This window comes from Grus americana, chromosome 2 (assembly GCF_028858705.1).
Source record: "Grus americana isolate bGruAme1 chromosome 2, bGruAme1.mat, whole genome shotgun sequence".
NCBI lineage: Eukaryota > Metazoa > Chordata > Aves > Gruiformes > Gruidae > Grus > Grus americana.
Genome location: NC_072853.1, coordinates 168592931 through 168613795, shown reverse-complemented (window position 1 = coordinate 168613795; position 20865 = coordinate 168592931). Strand labels below are relative to the sequence as shown.

The 20865-nt window shown below is 43.0% G+C and overlaps 1 protein-coding gene across 25 annotated transcripts in view; it reads left to right on the top strand.

Annotated features, from left to right (window-relative positions):
- MAP4 (microtubule associated protein 4) overlaps nt 1-20865 on the top strand; it is a 165532-nt gene that overhangs the window by 16808 nt on the left and 127859 nt on the right. For all 25 annotated transcript variants that reach the window (XM_054818332.1, XM_054818337.1, XM_054818330.1 and 22 more), the window contains exon 2: nt 14455-14512. The gene's annotated coding sequence lies outside the window, so the exon portion shown is untranslated. The remainder of the gene's footprint in view (nt 1-14454; nt 14513-20865) is intronic.

Sequence of the window (20865 nt, the reverse complement as noted above, 5' to 3'; positions counted from 1 at the left end):
AGTGATGTGCCAGGAACAAAGTGAGTTTGATTCATTCCAAGTCAACTTTAAAAACTAGAAGTTGTAGCATTCATTGGTTTTGTTCTTTCAGTTTCTCACCCCTGTATGATTCTTTGTGGTTCTTATGTGCACTGAGAGCTGCTTGCTGGTTCCAGGTTAAAATGCAGTATCTGTGTGTAGGGGGAGCCAAAAAGGTTGGAGTCTGCTCAAACTCAAATGCAAATAGTTTATTTCTGTCAATTAATAAAATGCTGAGAAGTGTAAAAATAATGGAATTATATATGAGATGATGTATTATACCTGTCTTCATTTTAGTTGGAATTTGTCTTAAATTATGGAAGAACTAATTAGTAATTTTAGAGTCATAACAGCTTCTAAATCTGAATGCAGCAGGAGTGACTACATTTCACCTAGATGTTGTTGACTCAGAAATCCCCAAACCCTGGGTGGCATGGGAACAGAGCTGTTTATACAACTTCTTGTTCTGTTAGTAGCTGTCAGGCATGTTGCACTGGCCAGTTTCACTGAATTCCCACCTCCTGGTTACCTGTCATTAGTGGTGAACACAATATTTGGGAGCGGAGCCTGTAGGTGCAGGGTTGCCAGTCACATATTCGCCTATCCAGACAGCTGCTTTGGATCTTGCCGGTGAGCTGGAAATATTAACAACCCCCCCACCAAAACCCCAAATGCAAACAAGTGCAGTTCAGAAGTAACTCCTATGAAAGCTGGCCTCGCATGTTTGAACAGAAGTTGGTGGCCATGCACGCTGTCCGCCTCTGTGCCGGCCTCTGCAGCGCTTGGTGTGGCAGAGTGAGTGGGCACGGCTCCGTGCCTGACCGTGTCTGCGTACTCCTGGGTTTGTGTTAAGCTGGTTTAAGGGCCAGCAGCAGGACTGTACTATTTTGTGGCTCAGCTGGGATGCAAGTGAAACTGTGGATGGGCATACGAACAGCTTTTTTTTTTTTTTTAAATGAATCTGAGCCAAAAAGTTTTAAGTTCACATTAAAAGATGGTATAATTATTTATTTCTCAGTTGGCCTTTGCAGTAAGAACCTATGCATTAGACTGATAAGCTTTTCTGATTTGTGTAATGAGTTGAGTTGGCCTGAGCAGCACTTGATCAGCTATCTCAGCACAGGAGCATCAGGGTGTGCAGCTGGGGCCGCTGCTCTTGGCTACAGGGCAAACCTCGGCTGTTCTGGGACTGCTGCCCTGAGTAACTCACCTGCGTGCTTGAGCAAGCCTGGGCACCAGATTTGAGGCCCCTGTGTGGAGGCAGGAGAGGGTTTTTATTAGAAAGTTATTTCTGTTTTGGCACTGGAGCAGCCCTCAGGATCGTTTCGTTGGTCAGCTGGGGCTTGTTGTGCTGAAGACATGGTGTGTTCTCCCTCCAGTGGGTAGGCCTCTCATGCATCTTGTGGCTTTGCAGAGCTCTCTTCTTTCCGATAGCTGTGAGAAATAGAAATCAGCTGGATTAAGTATACTGCTGGAATCTAGCTTTATTGGTGCATCTGAAGCATTTTCACATGGGAATTTTTTTCATTCAGCTATAGTACAATACTGAATTTATTCATGTAGCTTTTGGCTTCTGAAGACCTTATTTGAGATTTTTAAAGCACTAAGTATATGCACTAATTTACTTGATCACAGTGTAAAGCAATGCATGTTGTACTGCTTTCAGTCTTGATGGGAAACTCCTGCTGATCTTACTACGTCTTCAGAGCAGATACTGCTTTCCTTGATAAGCACAGAACGGGTATCTGAGAGAACAGTTCCACCATGCTCCCTTTGTTTAGGGTATCATTGTCATGGTAACACTGACAAACTAATACTGCTCCTCTGCCCCAGCAAAATAAAATGGGGTCTGTGGGGAAGGAGTCTTGTAAAGTGCTGGGTCTCTCATTTCTTCTTTCCCCTCCCCCCTTCCCCCCGCTGTTCTCTATCTCACTACTTACTGTGATTGAATAGCAATTTGCAAAAATGCAGCAAAATAAAAGTGCTTGAGTGTCATGTCCTCTGCACCTCTAGCTGGTTTTGCCATGGCTATAACTACTGATAAGTTTAAAAAAAAAAATTAAAAATCATGTTTAACGATGCATTGCAAACTCTTAGGGCAGGGTAGAGTTAATGTCAGATGAATGGCCTTACGCTGTGGTGCTCTGCTTGCTTCCATCTTCCACAGGGTATTATTTACGGGCCTATCTGTGTCAAATACACCATTACGTATATCGTGTCTCGGATCTTGAACCAATTTGTTCATCTGTTCTGGTTTAACACAGCTGTCTGCACCTTGTTGTAACCTGTCGTCATCTGATGTTGGGTACTAAGGCTCCATCCCACTCTTTCACGCTGTACTGAACAAAACTGTTTTTGGAGGCAGTTGCATAATGGGAAATTAGTGTTCTTCCTCTGTTCCAGTTAATTTTTTGTTAGCTTTAGATTTTTCTTTAGAAACCTTAATCACTCTTACAGTTGTAAATAAACATCTGAAGGATTTATCGGGTGATTTCAAGGCTAGTCACTTTTGGATTTGCTAAGGAGTGACACTGTTTTAAAAACCATAAAAGCCATAGTTTTGATGCAGAGTATATGAATCTGTTCCAGTGCAAACTAAATGTTTAATCTCTTCACAAACTGGCTTTGAATCTTACTCCAACTGCTTGGTTTTTCAGCCCACTTGTAAGAAGGGAAACTTACCTTTTACAGATTGGCTTTTGTTTGTTTGTTCCAATGTGAGTCCTAAGGACTGCTCCTCTTGGAGAGACAAAAACGTCCTTTGTGGCAGGACTTTTATTTTTTTTTTTCCCCACATCACCTCAAAGTGTTAAGACTTACGGAAAACCCCAAAAGCTTGGGTAAGATGGGCTTCTTTATGCCTTGGAAATGTGATATGCAAGCTAAAAGACAAATAACTAAATGTTAATGATCCCCTATCTGGCTACACTGGTCTGACCTTTATCTCCCCTTCTTTCCTTTCACCAGGTATGGGTATCACTTTCTGCTTACACCTTACAGAACAAATCCACTCTTCCAGCTCAAATCAGAGCAACTAAGTCTTAAATGTTGGTGCTGCATGATAAATAATGGGAGAATGTTTGTTTTCTTTTGTTCCCCTGCACCCTCTTAATTCCCGAGTGCTCGTTTCCACAAGTGGCAGAGGTTGGTCTGTTTGTTGGAGATGGCTCAGAGCTGTCCTTGCTTCTTAGCTCTTAGGGTAGTGTACACTGTCCCTGCAGAGAGGAGGTGAAATGATGTTTTGAGGCTTCTCTTGAATTAACTGGGAGAATGTGGGGCGTTCCATAGGTGACTTCTGCACGGCTGGGATCTCAATGAGGTCCTGACAAAGTCTGCGTGTAGTCAGGAGTTTACCATTCAGTAGCTTTGGCATCTCAGGACACAGGTAGTGCTTAATTGTTGTGAATCTGGTCTTTTCCATGTAAAGCTTTTGAGCAGCAAGTCCTCTGAAAACTTCTGGAATATAGTCCTATTCTGAATGGTCTTGTTTTTAATTGATTATAGCACTTTACTGTCTGTAATGATTTTGAGTGTCATTAACTTTTCTGTTAGAGGATGCCCTCTAGTCTATAAGCAAATATTTTGATATTGGGTAACGGATATAGTCTCTGTGCTACTGATAGCCGTGACTCCTGGAAGGGGTCTTTAGCTTGAAGAAGGGGGGAAAAACCCCCAACCCAACAACCGAAACCCCTGCCAGGGTTGTCTTACAGTGCTCAGTACAGTTGAGTGGAGTATGTTTTCACATCCTTACAGAACTACAGCGAGGATCTGTAACTTTTCACCGGGCAATCCAGCCTCTGAAATAGCAAGATTTGAAATATTCAGCTGTCAAATGCAGGATGTCACTTAAGCCCTGACCAGTTTTAACTGTGTACTTGGAGAGGTGATCTGTCTCTGCAGCTGCACTGGCGCAGCATAAGCCTTGGGTCCTATCAATGGTCCTCCCCACTGACGGGACATGGGTGAAGATAGTCTTTGGGATGTGCAAGGCAGCAGCTGGTATATTAGCAGTAGATTCCAGAAAAGCAAGTAGGGAAGCTCAGTGATTTCTAGCACTTAAGGAGCAATGATCACGTGTCTGTGCACTGGGTTTAAATGCTTTTTTTGCCTTCTTCCTTCTGATCCATATTAACGTTGTGGCTCTTGAGAATGCAAAGAGAAATCTATTGATGCTGCAGAGATTCTAAACCTATTATCTTTGCGCAATGGAAAATCAAGATTACTGTGTTTTTTTAATGTATTCCTTGGTGTACTAGTTGCATTGCTGTCTGGCAGCATTAAAAAAAAGTTGTGTTCCCTCTGTCTAATAAGAGCTGATGATGCATCTCTTGTATCATCATTGGCTAAATAATAGTCCCAAAATTGATATGGAAAATGTAAAAGCAAAATCAGGTTCTATTGTGTTTTGTAATCTGCAATTACTGAATTTTGGCATGCCTAAACGTAAGTGTTGGAGACAAGGGGAATTATCACTTCCATCTACCTTTTTTAATGCAGGAGCTTTTGCAGACAGGGGAAATGCTGTTTGCCTTCTCTCCTCTGTTTTAAGAAATACTGTGCATGTGGCTTGCCCTGGGGATGCTTCTGTTCACCTGTGACTAATGAGGAGTGTTAGGTGTTTCTAATAAGGTCTTATCTGGCTGTTCTGACACCAGTCCTGCTGTTGGTACCCTTTAGAGCCATTCCGCTCAACTTCAGCTCCAATTTCTGTAACAGAGACACAAGGCACTGGAAGCCAACCTGTGAAGCTCGTATGTGCAAAGGTAATAGAAATCAGGTGGAAGAAGATAGAATTTCCTGTAAAGCAGCATCTGTGCTCAGTGGATTCCACAAAAAGCAAGCAGAAAGGTGCATGGATTTCTAGCACTTAAGTAGCAGTGTTATGTATGCGCGTGTTTTTTCTTCCAGTTTGCCTGCTTGCTCCTTCTGTTCATTGCTGCCATTTTGCCCCTTGAGAAAGCAGAAAAATCTCTCGATGCCCCATTATATGCTAGGGATGATGACCTCTATCTCTTGAAAATGTGGCTGCCTGTTATGTCTGATAGTGTGATTAGAAGAGTAACTAGAATTAGAGCCATGATGGAAGCTCTGCCCCATGGTTTGTTATAGAAATGTGTGGCCTTAGCTCAGAACTCTTCACAGAATGGCATCTGTGAAGAGCAACTGGTTCATAAAAGAGCTCACCGTAAAAAAAGGAGATACTGAATTTGCTATTGAGTGGATTCATCTTGCAGTCTTGCTCACCTTCTGAAGTGATAGCATGACTTTTTTTTTTTTTAAGGACATGGCTAATGCCTAGTTCAATTCCTTTTAAGTGTTCCCAAACATCTTAAATATTTAACCTAAAATACACAGGGTATTAAATCTGTCAAACTGATTTGCTCAGATACTGGTATGTATTTAGAGCACATCTGGGCATAAGAATTTGGTCTATACAAATGACCTTTTGCATGGAGATATCTTGTGGGTTTGTTTAACTAAATAATACGTATTTTCAGAGTTTTTAACCCAGAGTGCTGGTCAGGCTGCCAGCATGTATTCTGCTTAATTTTGGTACTTGATGGGTTTTGTGGTGTTGGTTGTATATTATTTTTCTCTCTAAAGCATTCCATGTAAAATCTACTGTCATAAACAAGTTTCCAAACTGAAAATCCAAGGATTAAATAAATGCTAAATCTCTCTGTCTTAAAGGTACTTCTAGGTCAAGACTGGGGCAGTTGCAAGTCAGGGTGGAGAAGCATAGATAATAGTACTGCCACATTTGAGTCCTGAAGTCCCCTTAAAACAACCCATTCACAAGCACCACGTAAAGCTCAATGCTGTTCTCTGCATAAATCCTTTAACATAAAAGTTATAGTGGCTTGATCGGGGGTTTTTTAAGATGCGCTGAGTGCTTAAGTGCTCAGTGAGGTCACAGAATTGCAGACTGGTCAGGGTTGGAAGGGCCCTCTGGAGATCATCTCGTCCAACACCCTGCTAAAGCAGGATCACCCAGAGCAGGTCGCACAGGATCACGTCCAGGCGGGTTTGGAATCTCTCCAGAGAAGGAGACTCCACAACCTCTCTGGGCAGCCTGTCCCAGTGCTCGGTCACCCTCAGAGGGAAGAAGTTTTTCCTCATGTTCAGATGGAACTTCCCGTGGTCCAGTTTGTGCCCGTTGCCCCTTGTCCTGTCGCTGGGCACCACTGAAAAGAGTCTGGCCCCTTCCTCTTGACACCCACCCTTTAGGTAGTGATAAGTGTTGATGAGATCCCCTCTCAGTCTTGTCTTCTCCAGGCTAACCAGCCCCAGCTCTCGCAGCCTTTCCTCACACAAGAGATGCTCCAGTCCCCTCATCATCATCCTCGCAGCCCTCCGCTGGACTCTCCCCAGTAGTTCCCATCTGTCTTGAACTGGGGAGCCCAGACCTGGACACACAACTCCAGATGTGGCCTCAGCAGGGCAGAGCAGAGGGGGTGGGGAGGAGAACCTCCCTGGGACCTGCTGGCCACGCTCTTCTCCATGCACCCCAGGACACCGGTGGTTGGCCTTCTTGGCCACGAGGGCACACTGCTGCTCATGGAGAGCTTGTTGTCCACCAGGACTGCCAGGTCCTTCTCCGCAGCGCTGCTTCCCAGCAGGTCACCCCCACCCTGTCCTGGTGCTGGGGTTATTCCTCCCTGGGCGCAGGACCCTACACTTGCCCTTGTTGGACTTCATAGGGTTCCTCTCCACCCAGCTGTCCAGCCTGTCCAGGTCTCGCTGAATGGCAGCGCAGCCTCCGGGTGTTGAAAGTTGGCAAGCTTCAACCTTGAAAACATAAGTAGATTTAAGTCTCACAAATTTTCATGCATTCTTACAATAGCAAAATGTCAGCTACGGTTCAGAATTCTCCTCCAAGAATTGTTATGCTTTAAAGCTGTTGCCATGGTGACATGTCATTGCTGAGGCAGTCTTCAAGGTCCCAAAGAAATGGGAAATCCAAACTTCTCTCTTGTTTGCCCACACTAGTACATTAGCCGACACTGCAGACAATGTTCTTTAATCTGGTATAATTAGGTAAAATTGCTGTTGGCACCTGCAACTTCCTTCTTGGCTTTCCTTTTCCAAAGTCAAGGAAAGACAGTGTTCATAGTCTAAATGAGATTACGGTGTTCTCCGTTCAGGGGTGGGGTGCACCAGCAGCTGGGTATATTTGATATACGTTTATGTTGTATGTATTTTTAAATGTGCATAGCATCACTGGCCACTCCATTGACTCTGATCTGCTCAGTGAGAGATTGTCACTTGTGACAGCAGAAAGGAAACAAAGAGCCCAGTTTTAGAACCATCTCAAGACTTGCCAGGTTAGGCTGTGGCAAAGTAACGGTGTTCTTTGCGGCCACTCTGAAAGGATGGAGTGTGGATGAAATGAGTAAGAGAAGGATGCTTTTTGTTTTACAGGTTGAACAGCCTGTTACAACTTGGCTACTGATGAACCTATTTCAGGTTTGTTTGCTGGGCATGTGCCCTCGGTGCCTTTTATGACTTGCAGCTAGAAGCCTTATGCTTCTTCCTTACCCTCCTTCACCTGTGTCTGGAAATGGTGGCTGGCTGCCTCCATGGAGCAAAAATGAAGCGTTAACTACAGCTTGAATAGGATTGAGCTCAAAGAAGTTCCCTTGCAAAGTTGAGACCAAGAGTTTCCACGCAGTTGAGAAATAAAGCTAATGGAGTACCATATATCACTGTGGGGAATGAGAGACAGAGGATCTAGGCAGCCAGTCAGCTCAGCGGTATTTCAGGTTAAAGAGGTGACAGTCGTAGGTTAGACACTGGTGAAAACTTATGGTCACCTCACACTTCCAGCTGTTCATTAAACAACCTTTGAAAAAGTGTAAGAATTGAGTCAGTGTGAGTGAAGAGGGAGTTGGGTTGGAAACTGAAGTTGTCACGGGGGGTGGCGGAAAACCACGGAGGAGATGCGGAGAGTTGCTGGTAGCCATGCAAACCTAGTGAATAACCTGTGCAAACCAGATGTGCCAGGTGTTCAGTTTAGAGAAAAAGAACCATCTGGAGCAGAGAGACTTTATAAAAGACTTTTTAAAAATGAGCAAAGATGGCAATGCCTGGCCTATTATTATTTTTTTAAAAAGTTATTGAGAGATAAGACCTTGCAGACAAGCCTGTTTCTTACAGTAGTGGGCTGGGGAGACTTTCTTGGTGGTATGTTCTTTCGTAGTGGTAGATAAGGATGAGCTGGACTACTGGAGTTTCCAGGAAGCTGGGATGATGTGAATATTAAATTAACTTAGTAAGTAAAAGCTTCTCACAGTCTGGCATCTCTGGCTATACCTGCACTAGTGAATTACGTGATGCTTTGTAACTTCCTGTAGTGCTGGAATACAGTGTCTGTGCTGTTTGTTTTTAGAATATTTCCTGTTGCAATCTTGGGCCTTAGGGCAAAATACTCTCCCAAACACTGGTGGATGCTAGTCAAGACCAAGACTGTTCCCAAGAGCGTTGGCATGTTTAACGCTAGGTTAGAGTAAGACTTCACAAGTGCAAATTTAGCTCTTTCCTGGGCATGTTTAAGTCAGCTCTGCCACTGAACCTCCTAGTGGGGAGGCAGTCTTCATGTTCCTTCGTGACTGCGGGAAGCACAATCAGTTTAGCAGCCTTTCATTAGAGGACAAGTGAAATTTGAATAATGAAAGCTTCTTTTTCTCTTTGTCCTCCTCAAGTGATGATTAGCGTTCAGCCCCAGCTAAGGCAAAATGGCCATTGGAGCAGCTCCAGTTGCATTTAGTTTAACTGAAGTGTGTTCCTCTCTGTCAGAGTTCAGGACCTGACTCGGGTTCTTACAGCTCCTTTTTCTGATGTGTATGCAACTGAGTCTTTACTTGATGAATCTCCGTAACATCTCAAATCATTCAAAATGCCTATCTCTGGTCTATCCTAGCCAAAAAAGATGGCAGGTTGTTGGATTATGCTGTCCAAGTGTGGGTGCAGGCGTGTGCTTTGACAAATAAAGCATATGACAGGAGTCACAGTGGATCTGTATTGATTAGATATAATAGTGGGAAGAATTCCTGAATTCTTAATACCTTTATTTTTAGATGTAATTTGGCTAGGCTGAAGACTTACTGTTCAATGAGTTGTTCCAAAAATAAATATTTCAGAAGAAGATTAAACTTGAATGTGAAAGACAGTTTTTCTTATGCATCAGTGTTCATGGAAGGAACTGGTCAGAAATCACTATTCTCCTTAAATTTGCATGCTCTGAATCCAAATTAGAACTGCTTTCACCAGAACTACTCATCTACACAGGAAGCTAGCGGTGCTGTTGGGAATGCAACTACGATAGCTAATTTTAGCTAATTTAGTCCTGTTAGTTGCAGAGCTCTTCAACTGTGAAAAGAGATACTTTGGTCTTGCTTAAATCACTTTTTTTTTTTTTAATACGCTCCTACTGAAAAGGAATGTGCTTTGTTGTTTCTCACCGGGGCATTTTCTGTCTTGGTTTTTGGTGTGGATCTGGATGTTTGTGTGTTAAGTTTTTTGGTGGTTTTTTTTTTTCTCTTCTCTTTAGACACATCTGACAGATCTATAGAAAGATTGAAAGCTCACTTCTGTCAAAGTATTTCATCTCGGCCTTCTCTGGGTGTTCTCAGCCTCTTGCCATGTGTACTGTGTTGTATGCAGTTGACTACTCGCCCCCGCCCTCCCCACGCTCTCTGGTTGTACACTAACTAAAGACCACTGGCTGTTGGAGCTTACCTCCTAATTAGCGTTTCTTGTACTGTCCAGCCTTTTGGGATCGTTCTGGAAGGTCCTTGGTTGGTCTTTGACACTGGTGATTTGGCAATCCGTGAGTCACTCTTCCAGCTTTCTGGAATCATTGCATGGTGTTTCTTTAGTCAAATTGCTCTTGACATACAAAAATCCACTGTGCTATAAAAACAGCTACACTTGTGCAGCTGCTCATTTACTGTCTGATTGTATGAACCTTGCTGCTTTTTAACTTTGTCAACCTGAATTGCTGCAGAAGATTCTTTGTTAAAGCCTGTCCCCTTTCATAAGGATGAAATGTGGCTATTGCCAAGGAGTATCTGCTTGCTTTACAGTTGAAGACCTTTTTTCTTCCTTGTGCTACCTGCAGTTGGGAATTATGATCTCTTTCTACAAGTAGTAAGAGTTGCGTGACTGCTGTGAAAGTCTGCCTCGCTGCTCATGAATGTTTCCTGAGAAGATTAGTCACTCTTAGAGTTCAGTGGGACTCCATCTTGTGTTTTGAAGGCTCTTTAAATTATTAGTCTAGCTTCAGTGCTTTCCTTCTCTCCTGGGAGCAGCTCTATTCAACCCTCTAGAATCAAACATAAAAGCAATCTCTTTCAAGTACTGTCAGCTTTATCTGAGATGCCTTATGCAAGTGTGGGAACAGGAATTTGATGCTTAACAAAAATTCATTGAATATTTGGCAGTGGTACCCACGAAGAAAAGAAGTCCATCGTATATTCTTGAATAAACTCTAGGTTTAGGATCTTGGTGAGTTCAGGTACGGGCAAGGAGACAATGTAGGGGCTTGTGGTTACAAAAGCAGTTTTCCTTGTGTCAAGGTGTTTTAGTTAATTTGCTGCTAGCATTATTCCTGTAGGAAAGGACTGGGATGAAAAATCTGAGATGCCTTACTCTCCGGGTTTCATGGCCACCACGTATATATAGCTCAGGGTTTACAAGACTTTGCGTACAAACCCATGGCATTCAACAGCGTGACACTGCTTTCCATGTGGAATGCTGTAGCTGCAATGTGTGCCACCCCGCTCAGCTTTTCCTATCAAGTGATCTTCATGTCCTATGCATATTTAAGACGGGGAGCTATTTAAAGGGAGCTGTTTATCTAGAGATTTGGAAACAAAGTATGGAGGGTGAGAGACAACAGGAAACAAAATGATGGAGTGGCTTTCTCTCCCAGGATATGGGAAACAGTCCTAACAAATGTGGGGATAAGAAAACAGCAAGTGTGGCTTGGTTAGAGAAATTGAGGGAGCCTATAAAGGCACCCGATATGAGGAGTGGCCCATTCTTTCTGTTAGAAACTTAATTGCTCTGAAGTACGTTCCATTTAGCTGGGGAAAGAGTGATAATCCTGGACGTAACTGGAGGTTTGCTCTGATTGAAAGGAGCACTATTCATACAGAAGGGTCTGAATTATTGGGGCTAGAGACTGTCTCATCATGATGATTTTGTGAGGTGGATGGAGGGGAATCACTTCTCTGCCTCTATCTCGCATCCTTTTTGGGTGGCTTACCAAGGTAAGTTGAGTGCTTTTCTCATGGCCCAAGGAGAGGTGGTAGTTTACTCCACCCTCAAAAGGGCTGCCACTGGCAACTGGCAGATACAAGTTGTTCCTAGTTAAAGTAGTAAGAACTTTCAAAATTATAAAAAGCAAAAATGAATTGTTCATGTTTGCCCTGAAATATGCATATGCTTTTGGGACTCCTCAGAATAGCTGTTGTATTATAGATGGGATGAATTTGATCAACTCTTAGGCGAGAAAGAAACAGAAGGTACAACACTGGGTAGTAAGCAGGAAGTAGTCTAGTGTTATTAATGGGACGCAGGCAATTCAGGGTGGGGGGAAAACCCATCTGTGTAGAAAACTGGATGAAATTAGAGAAGCCACGAAATGTTTAGTAATAAAAGTGTAAGGAGCTTGGGAACCAGAAGAGCTGAGGAACAAGAACTACTGGTGCAGGACGTGGAACTGGATATTATAGGGATAGCAAACATGATGGGACAGTATGCATACCAGGCATTACCTGTTTTCTGATAGTGCAGGCAAGATAAAAAAGAAGAGTGGGTGTGGCGTGGGATGTAAATGAAATAATGGACTGCTTTTCTGCTGTCGTGTTGCTTTTCAGTGTCACTTGCATAAAAATGAGAGAAATAAAATTGCAAACTTGGAATCAGGGGTGCAGTGTATAGACAGATATCTGTTAACATTAAAGTAGTTCCTGTAATATTTCTCCAAACTGGAAAATGATGATGGCTAATAATGGAACGTGTGAGTCAGTCTGCTGGCCAGGTGATAATGACTTTTTTTTTCTTCCTGCTGTTCACCAACACTTCTGTAAGTCGTTAGTCTTCCTCGATTTATTCTGTGAGGGGACAAGGTAAAGTCTCTCTTAGACACTGTAAGACCTAGCACATAAAAATCTTTGCAGCCGCACATGCAATTTTAGCAAATTTGTCAATTTGAGGTAAGACAGATTGTTTAGCACTTCTGCTTGTCAGTCAAGAACACCCATACTTAAGGAGAAAAACAATCTTTACAATTGTGGATAGGGAAGACCACTATGGTAGTGTAGGAATTCTTTCCTTCAGGGTTTATTTAAAGAGCAGCTGGAGATGCAGGTTTACCAAAGGAAGAAATGTTTTTGCCCAGACCAGGAAACTCTGGTAGATTTTACTTCACTGGGATCAGAACCATGGTTGATACAGCACTACCCAATTTGCGATAGAGTAGTAATGCCCAGCAGTAAAGAAGGAGCTAATACTTCTCACTTTCTTTAATGTTCTGCTGCAAAAGATAGGGCTGCGGGCTTTTTCTTCCTTCTTTTTTTTCTTTTTTTTTTTCTTCTCCTTAACAAATAAGGTGGAGTTTGCTGTTTTCAATACGAAGAGATGGGACACTCTCGTGTGTGAATGTAATAACCTGGTGGATCACAGCAACAGAGGTGGGATGAATGTCAGTGGAGCAGACCATCAGCCTGTGCGTTTAGGGCTTGATGCCTTCAGAAGTGATCTGGGTGTTCATCCATTGGGAGTAGCTGGGGAGAAGGACCCCAGTGCCCCAATTTATCGCAGACTGCAAATACTGATGTGGAAAAATAAAACGTGGCTTTACGATGTGCATTAGCAGAGTTCCCTCCTGTTGGAAAGGGGAGCATTAGTGTTACCACACAAATGAGCTCATTCGTAATCCTTGTGTATCTGAATCGTACACAAGATAGTTCTCCATTCCTTAATTAACTTGGTAACGCTCTTTGCCAGCCCTTCTGAAGGGAACAAGACTCTTTCAGAAGCTTTTTCTCATTCGTGGTTTACCACTTATTAAAGCTCAAATGATAATCTTCTCACTGGTTTGTTTTCTCGTTTAACTGAAAGCTCTGGCATTTTACTTCATGTAACGTGAAATGTGCATCTGCAGGGAGAGGAGCAAGCGTTGGTGTTTCTGTATGACTTTGCATTAATAAGCAGGTACGGAGATGATGTTTTGTTGTGAGACTGGCTTGATTACTTGTTATGGTGAAGAACAAGTTGGATGTTTCTCCATGTGGGTTGAAATACTTAACTGACTCTGTGGCGGCTTAGTTTATATTTTGAGCGCTGCATGGATAGTGCAGGGAGTATTATTTTGACCTTTTTTTTGTAAATGTGCTTGTTTTACAATAAAGAAACATTAATGAACAAAGTGTAAAATATTGTATGGAAAAATTGTTGGGCATAACACCCAGTAGATGAGGAGATGGTTCCCTGGTAAAGCTGGTGGGTTTAGCTTCACTGAAATTGTGGAAAAAATACAGAAATTAGCCTGCTGTGTGCAACTGAAATACAGTCCCTATTATTATTTTTAAATCTGGATCCCCTTAAAATATTAATGTAGGTATCACTAATGTAATCCTTAAAAGAATACAGCATATGCTTTTCTAGTTGAGTAACATGTCTAGCAATACCTGCAGGTTTTGCCTTGTGAATGTATTAAAAACTTTGCAGGAGAGTCCACTCTGAAGCTTGAAGTACAGAAAATGGCATAGAGCGGTACAACCTTTATTGGATTAAAAAGCTTCATGTTTACTTAATTCGCTTGTCTTGGACTAAAGCGTGACAGTTCTGCAGTAGGAAAGCCTTGAGTGCCTTGCGCAGCAGCTCTACATAATAATAACAACTGATAAATGGGGCCACAGATGTTTTTGTGCCTCTTGTAGCTTTGTTCGTCTCCAGTTGGATTAAAATCGACTTGTGACTCAACCCTGGCTGTCGCAGGTGGCTCTGCAGGTGTGTGATGCCTAACAGTGACTTTAAGAGCTTTTAAGCCATTATATGAGCACCTGAAATACTACTTAGTGGAGGGATGTCCTAATCACCCGGGATTACTTCAGCTTTAATGGTGTGTTTGTAAATAGCTATTAAGATGTGTGATGAGGGAAAAATTGCTCATGGTTTTCATGTATATCCTTAATAGCTTGAACGAGTGTTGATGTGAAATAGTAACAGCTAGACAGTATTCCTGTCGAGGAGCAAACATTAAAGCTGCCTGGATGACTGTGGTGGGACTGTAGCAAAATTTCTCAAGATTTAGTTAATTTTGAGTAACATAAATCATCTCCTAGCCGTCCCTCATAAGCTTACAGCCAATTACACTGTAATTGTATGACTTCCCCTTAATTGTGCATGCATTGTATTTTGCAGGTAAGCAGTTTCTGAGGACTGAAGGACCGACCTGCTAAAGGGAACACCTGCTTTTGAGGTATGAACTACTTTTTTGTAAGGACACAACACTAAATCTTTAATTAAAAGCAGAAGTTTGCTACAGCTATGCATACAAATAAAAATTTCATCTTTTCTGGAAAATACAGCTACCATCTAGAGTTCTGAAATGTCAAAATCTCCAACAGAAGTTCAGGAGCAAGGCTTGGCAGAGCAGGCAGCCTGGCTATGACAAGTGGAGTGTTAAATGGACTCTGGGAGAGTCTGCGTGCCTTTAAAAGGCATTATACGGAGAGTGCTGTGACTGGGGCTTCTGCAGAATAAACATATCCAAAATGCACTTACCTTTCCATTCTTTTATGTTCAACACTATTTACTACTATCTTTGCACCCTTCCTTTTGGGTATTTATTAAAGTTTCTGACGTTCCCCTGCTTCTGTTCAAGATAGCAGGACTGATGCGGGACTCAAGGGATGTCCTTTCTGGCCAGTTGGACCTTCTTTCTTGCTTTTTCTGCTGCAAAGGGCAGACAACTTGTTTAACATGGTCATTCAAATCTTTTTATGAGAGTAAGAGGACTACAAAAGATTAAAATGGGCAAACTAGGCTAAGAAAAAAACAAGTCTGATTTGATTTGTTAGGAATTTGGAGGCACGGATCATCCGAGTTTCTCGTCCTGCCTTCTTGTGTGGAAGGCACCGTAAAGCTATGCTTTCACTGGAGTCTATCATCAGGTCTGCAGTCAGAGGATGTTTGAGGTGCGGGTGCTCACATAGCATGTTCTACTGAAGGAATTGCAATTTCTTCATGAATTTCTGCATTGCAGTTTGATCCGCATGTCAGTGACTGTTCTGAAACGCTGCCTATTTCTTCAAGTTCTATGAGCAGTATCCGCCTGTTCACTAATTAATGCTTCCTTCCGCCTTAAGGTTAAGGTAGCCTAGAACGTAAACCAATGAAACAGAGGGCTCGGATTTGTACAAAAATGCCAAAGCTGTTACTGTCAGTCTGCCAGTACTTGATACTTGGCTGTAAAGAACGCAGAGGAGCCAAATGGATGCAGTTCAGTTACAGCTTGTTTTAACATCACCAACTGCATCTGCTGTGATTCACTAAAACCGTCCTGAAGTGACAGTAGCCTCACATCTCTCCTAAAACTCCGTTATGGGTACGGGATAACATTGTTCCTAAAATGCCTTATTTAGTCTCCTTAGATAATGCCATAGCTGCAAAGTTCTGTCTCTTCAGCTGGGCTGATGCTTTGGTGCATCCATTGAGGATGTGACTGGATCCAGGCACAGCGAGGGGTAGCCCCAGCACCAGTTGTTTATACTGTGTACTGTGGCTGTCTGCCAAACCATCTTAAGTCGGTCTCTGAAAGCCTCTTGACTAAAAGCCAAGTAAGATGGCTTATCTCCCTCTGGGTGGGATGGAGGGAGGGGAGGTGCCCAGAACGCTGTGCGTGCTTTTCTCTCTGCCCTCGATAGAGCTAGAGAGGTCACGGGAGGTGGCCTGTCACGTTCTGCAGGGAGCGAGCGCCATGCGCAGCTGAACAGAGAGGATGATGTAGGAGTCTAAGTGCCCTTCCTGCACGTTCTGGTCTTGAACTCTTTTTTTTTTTTTTTTTCCCCCTCCATTTCCACTTCACATAGCTTTGACCAATGTGGTCTTACGTCTGCCAGGCTCCTCGGATGTCTGGAATTGATCTCTGACTTCAATTTACTTGGTCATGTTGTTTAACTCCCAAGTTGTCTAAGGGAGTGAGTTTGCTATGTTATAATTTTCCCCCTTTCTTTTCTCCATTGTACAAAAATGAGAGTTACAACATGAGCTGCCTCCTAGAGTCCCAGGAATACATGGAGTCGAACCTCTCCACGCTTGTTGTTCCATGGTTTCAGGACATGAAACAACCAAACAGGTGTTTCCCACAGACTGTATTCAGCAGCTAAAAATGCTTCCTGCAGTAATTTATTTGGGAACATTTAATCCAAGCTCATTGACTGCCTGGATGAATAACGGCAACTTCCTCCCCAACATCCTTTGGAGGAGCCAGGAGAGCAGGCAGGAAGGAGGAAGTGCCTGGGCGAGTCTGGCACTGGCTGGTTGGCTTTGCTGGAGGACCTGACCGAGGAATATCTCGGGTCCCTTATGAAACAATAACCTGTTCGTCTTGGATTGTCACTCAGAAACAAATGGGTTCTTTCTGCTTACTCTCTTAGGAGCTCTTTCAACCAAGTACAGTTGCAGGTTTGGTCATCTTGCCACCTTAAACTATAAGTACTGACTATGACTTGTAGCACCTAGATCTTAAATTGGTTATTGTACTAGTTACATGTGTATAAGTGGGGAGAAAGTGCTTCTGAAAACATTACCTGTCTGATTAATTTATACTTTTTTGTATAACTGCTGTAACTGGGCAGAAACAAGCACAAAACCACATCTTTAGGATCAATTTTATTGATGAAAAGTGAACTAGATTGGGGTTGCTGCTGCTGACATAATTGTAGTAGGAGCCCGCAGCTGCTCCTGTGACTCCTGCTCCCCTCCTGCAGCCGACTCTGCCTACAGAGAATTCTGCTCAGAGAAGGCAGCAGATAAGAGTGAACTTCCTCTGCCTCTGTGCTTTAGCAAACCAAGGGTGACTGCTTGTCCTCCAAGAAGATTTTGTGGTTTGCTGGAGGAGGGGCTGGTGCATTATCACCTCCATTTTAAAGGGAGGTTGAGGAATTATGCACGGACCTTCTAGGTTGAGAATGCTGAGAACAGAACCGAGAAGGTTTAGCCCTTGAAGTAAGAGAACCCTTGGGAAGAAGGCAATGCTACCATGTCACATTACCACATATGGCTTTACTTCCTTTAAGCAATGTGGGCAGAACACTTTAGTTAAAATTTAAAAAAAGAAAAGAGTTTTTTTCAGTATTCCACTGAACAATTATTTATTTGGTCCCTTATCTTTCCCTTTTTGGAAGGGAAACTGCGTGTGTCAAAGGGCACAGTACTGTGATCCTCGGTACTGCAGCCATACCCGCAATAGGGAAGTGAATCGTTCTCTAGAGAAACTGATAGTCCGTACCTGATAACCTTGCGGGGAGACCTGACATTTCTTTTGTTGCTCTTTCTTTCATGAAAGCTCAGCTTCTGTTTTCTAACCAGTGCCTTGTTTTTCAGCCATCCTTGAATGTATTTATTATCAAGAGTACGGAAATGTAAATACAATAGTGGCTGAAGTGCAGTAGCTACTCCCTTCTTCCTCTGCTGGCTTCCTGCATGCATTTTGGAAGGTGGAAACTATTCTTCTGCATTAATTCATTTCAGAAATGACTGTTCTCCCTGTTGCCATCCCATTTCAAAAACCAGAGAGTATGAGCAAAGAGACGTGATTACTCACGTACGTTCCTTGGGACTGAGAAGTAACATGAGGCCTCTCGCTGTAGCTCCTGTCAGCGTTTTCCCATGCTCCGGCTTGGTGCAAGCGTTAGCTAACAGGACATCATGGGTTTCTCCACGCTAAACCTTTAACCAGACAAGCCGCACAGGCACCGTTTTAGTTGAACTAAGTCTGCATTCATCTGCTTGCATCATTTGAGCATGTTTCTTGGAAGAAAAACTAAAAAAATTGGAGCAGTGCCCTCACTGATGTGAGTGCATTTCTCACAGACTTAGCTTGCAGTTATTTTTGAGAGCTGTTTCCAGAATGTGGTTCTGCTTGGTGTAGTTGGGTCACTAGTAGCTAATATTGGTCTCTTTCTTAGGCAGCAATTTTGTCATTAAAACCAGCTCAAGATAATGGAAAAGGCTCAAATGGTGGAATTTGTTCTTTTGACTAACTCAGGAGGATTTAGGTTCAGCTGTTTGATGGGTGTGCGCAGTTAAAATGACCTCAGACTATGGCTGTCGTGCTTTTTTTTACAAAGTCTGTCATGAACTTTGCGTGACAGTAACAACTCTCTGGGAAGAGTTATTTATCTTCAGTTACCCAGGTCTGTCTTGCATAACCTGCCACTTTTAACGCCATTAATATATCTATACTGCGCTAAAGCTGCTCCCTTTTCAGAGTTGAGGAGTTCTGTGATGCTCTTACGGCGCTTGGCCAACTGCATGGCTGAACTTAGCTAAATAAAAATCCTTGGGATCCTCTCTAAGAATAAACGTCACGTGAGAGCAGGAGTGTTTCCCTGCAGTGAGAGAATTAAAATGGCGTGCTGGTAAGGAATCAGAGCAGCAGCTTAAGGGCTAGGCTGGCATCCCTCGCTGGCTGAAAGGGATAAGCTACGAGTCCAGAGGAAGCAGAAAGGTCTGGCATGTAACCTTTAGCTTTCCTTGCTGTTGAGTTTGTCCTTCCAGGATGACATAGTGCTTTCAGAATGTACTGCTCTTATAATTCAAGAGTCTGATAAATACCCTTATGAAGGAGACGTGAACACACTTGCTTAACTTCTAGTCTAGCAGTGTTTCATACTGGGCCTTGGTCTACAGCTTAAACACCTATTAATGTGCGATTGGGCAAATTTCTGAGCGCTCCTCTGTACCTGTATTTTTTCTTTTATGCCCCTTGATAGCATGGGAGGTACTGGGGCTGGTGTAGGCGTCCGGTAATGTTGCCTCAAGTGGGCCCGCATGTGGCTTATGTTCTGGCACAAGCAGTAATAGATGCTGAGATAATGTCATCTTGCAAGAAATTCCCTTGCTGAGGGAGAAAGTCTCTGCACTGCTGCCCTGCGGTGCGTAACGCTGGTAATGGAGCACGTGAGTGTGCCTTGTATTCTGTGGTCCCTCAGGAAAGTGTGTGTTCTCCTCTCTGGGAGTTTGTAGTGACTCACCGGACCTTTCCCCGCTTCACATACAATTCTGAAGCTAAATTATTGTTCTACCTTTCTTTGTTTTGAAGCTGTTAGATTACCAAACAGGAGTGCCTCTTTCTCTTGGATCGCAGGCAGGTGGTATTTACTTCCCAGGCTTCTAGCAAATCCTTTCATGAGCTATTGCAGCCAAACACTTCAGTTCTGCTTGCAGAGGTGTCCAAGTGTGTCCAGCACTTTTAAAGCTATATGCTCCTACCTTGTTTTAAAAGAACTTCTGATTTTTGTCTTTCTCACTTGTGTGTAGGCACAAATATCCCTACTTAGAAGTAATTCCTAGTAGCACAGAATATGTTTAATCTCTGTTATATCTATTGTGGAGTTGCCCCAAGAGGAACACAATCCATGTATCGAATTGTAAAAGGCGATGCAAAGAGCCAGGCCCTTCCTAGGGATGTTCTACTAACACACCACTGTGTAAAGACAGACTTGGATATCCCAAAGCTGTTCTTAACAGAGTGAGGAGGAGCAGGCTCCACAGCTCTGAATCTTCTAGGTGTACTTTGCTCCCACCTTCAACGTTTCTACGGACTTAATTTCAGAGCACCTGAGTGGCCTCCATGGAAATATAGAGGGACTGAATTTTGTTCCTGAGCTGAAAATCTAATGCATATGAAGCAAACGAAGTTGCTAATGCTTGGTAAATGGGCATGTTCACTTTAATTTAGTTTGCCTACATGGTCACAGAGTTCTGCTCTGGGTGGTGCTCTGAAACCTTGGCTGGGCACTAACAGAGCATTTGCTTCTCCTTTTTAAATGTCCGCTTCCATAGCGCTTTGTTGTGGTGTTCAGATGGCAACCCCCTACCTCTCCACTAGTGCAAATGTCTGTTCTGTTTCCAGATTCCTTTGGGGGCACATCTGTCAGTTCTCAGAAGCCTGAGGGGAGGGCAGGGTTCTCCAAGGCAACTGATGAGTCCATAAACTAACTCACTTGCTATAGCTAAGGTCTTGCAGAATTTGCAGGCAGCTAAAACCTGTTTCTTAGTATAGAAGTGTGGTTTGTTTCATTCTTCCAAAGTTTTTTGACCTTCCAGTAGTGGAAAGCTTTAAAGTATTGTTTGCTCTTTGCAAATCTACTTGAAAAAACATTGACAGGTTTGCTGTTCTGCTCATCTGGCTCTGAAACATCAAGGCGGTGATGAGTTGTCATTGATGAAAATAGTTTACTAGTCAACTTCCTTATTTTGAGGCTGCCAGTTCTGTGTCCTGATCGACAGGTTCTCATGCTATATAATTACATTGTCAAGAGAGGTGCTTATTTTAATTAAAAGTACAGTAGCTACTCTAATATAGTCACTAACATAACTGGAATTATTCTATATAGGTAAAGGAGTAAAGCTTGTATGTAAACTGAGTTCCTGGAAGCGGTTACTGTGTGTACCCGGTTGCCAAAGGAGCTGCTTCTGTTTTCACGGCAGTAGCTGTTGTAGCTGCTGTTCTCCATAACCTGTGATGGCTTATGCTTCTTGCTCAGATTTTACCTTGCTTTTTGAGTAACATTGACTAATGTGTTGATCTTGGGGCACTTCTGT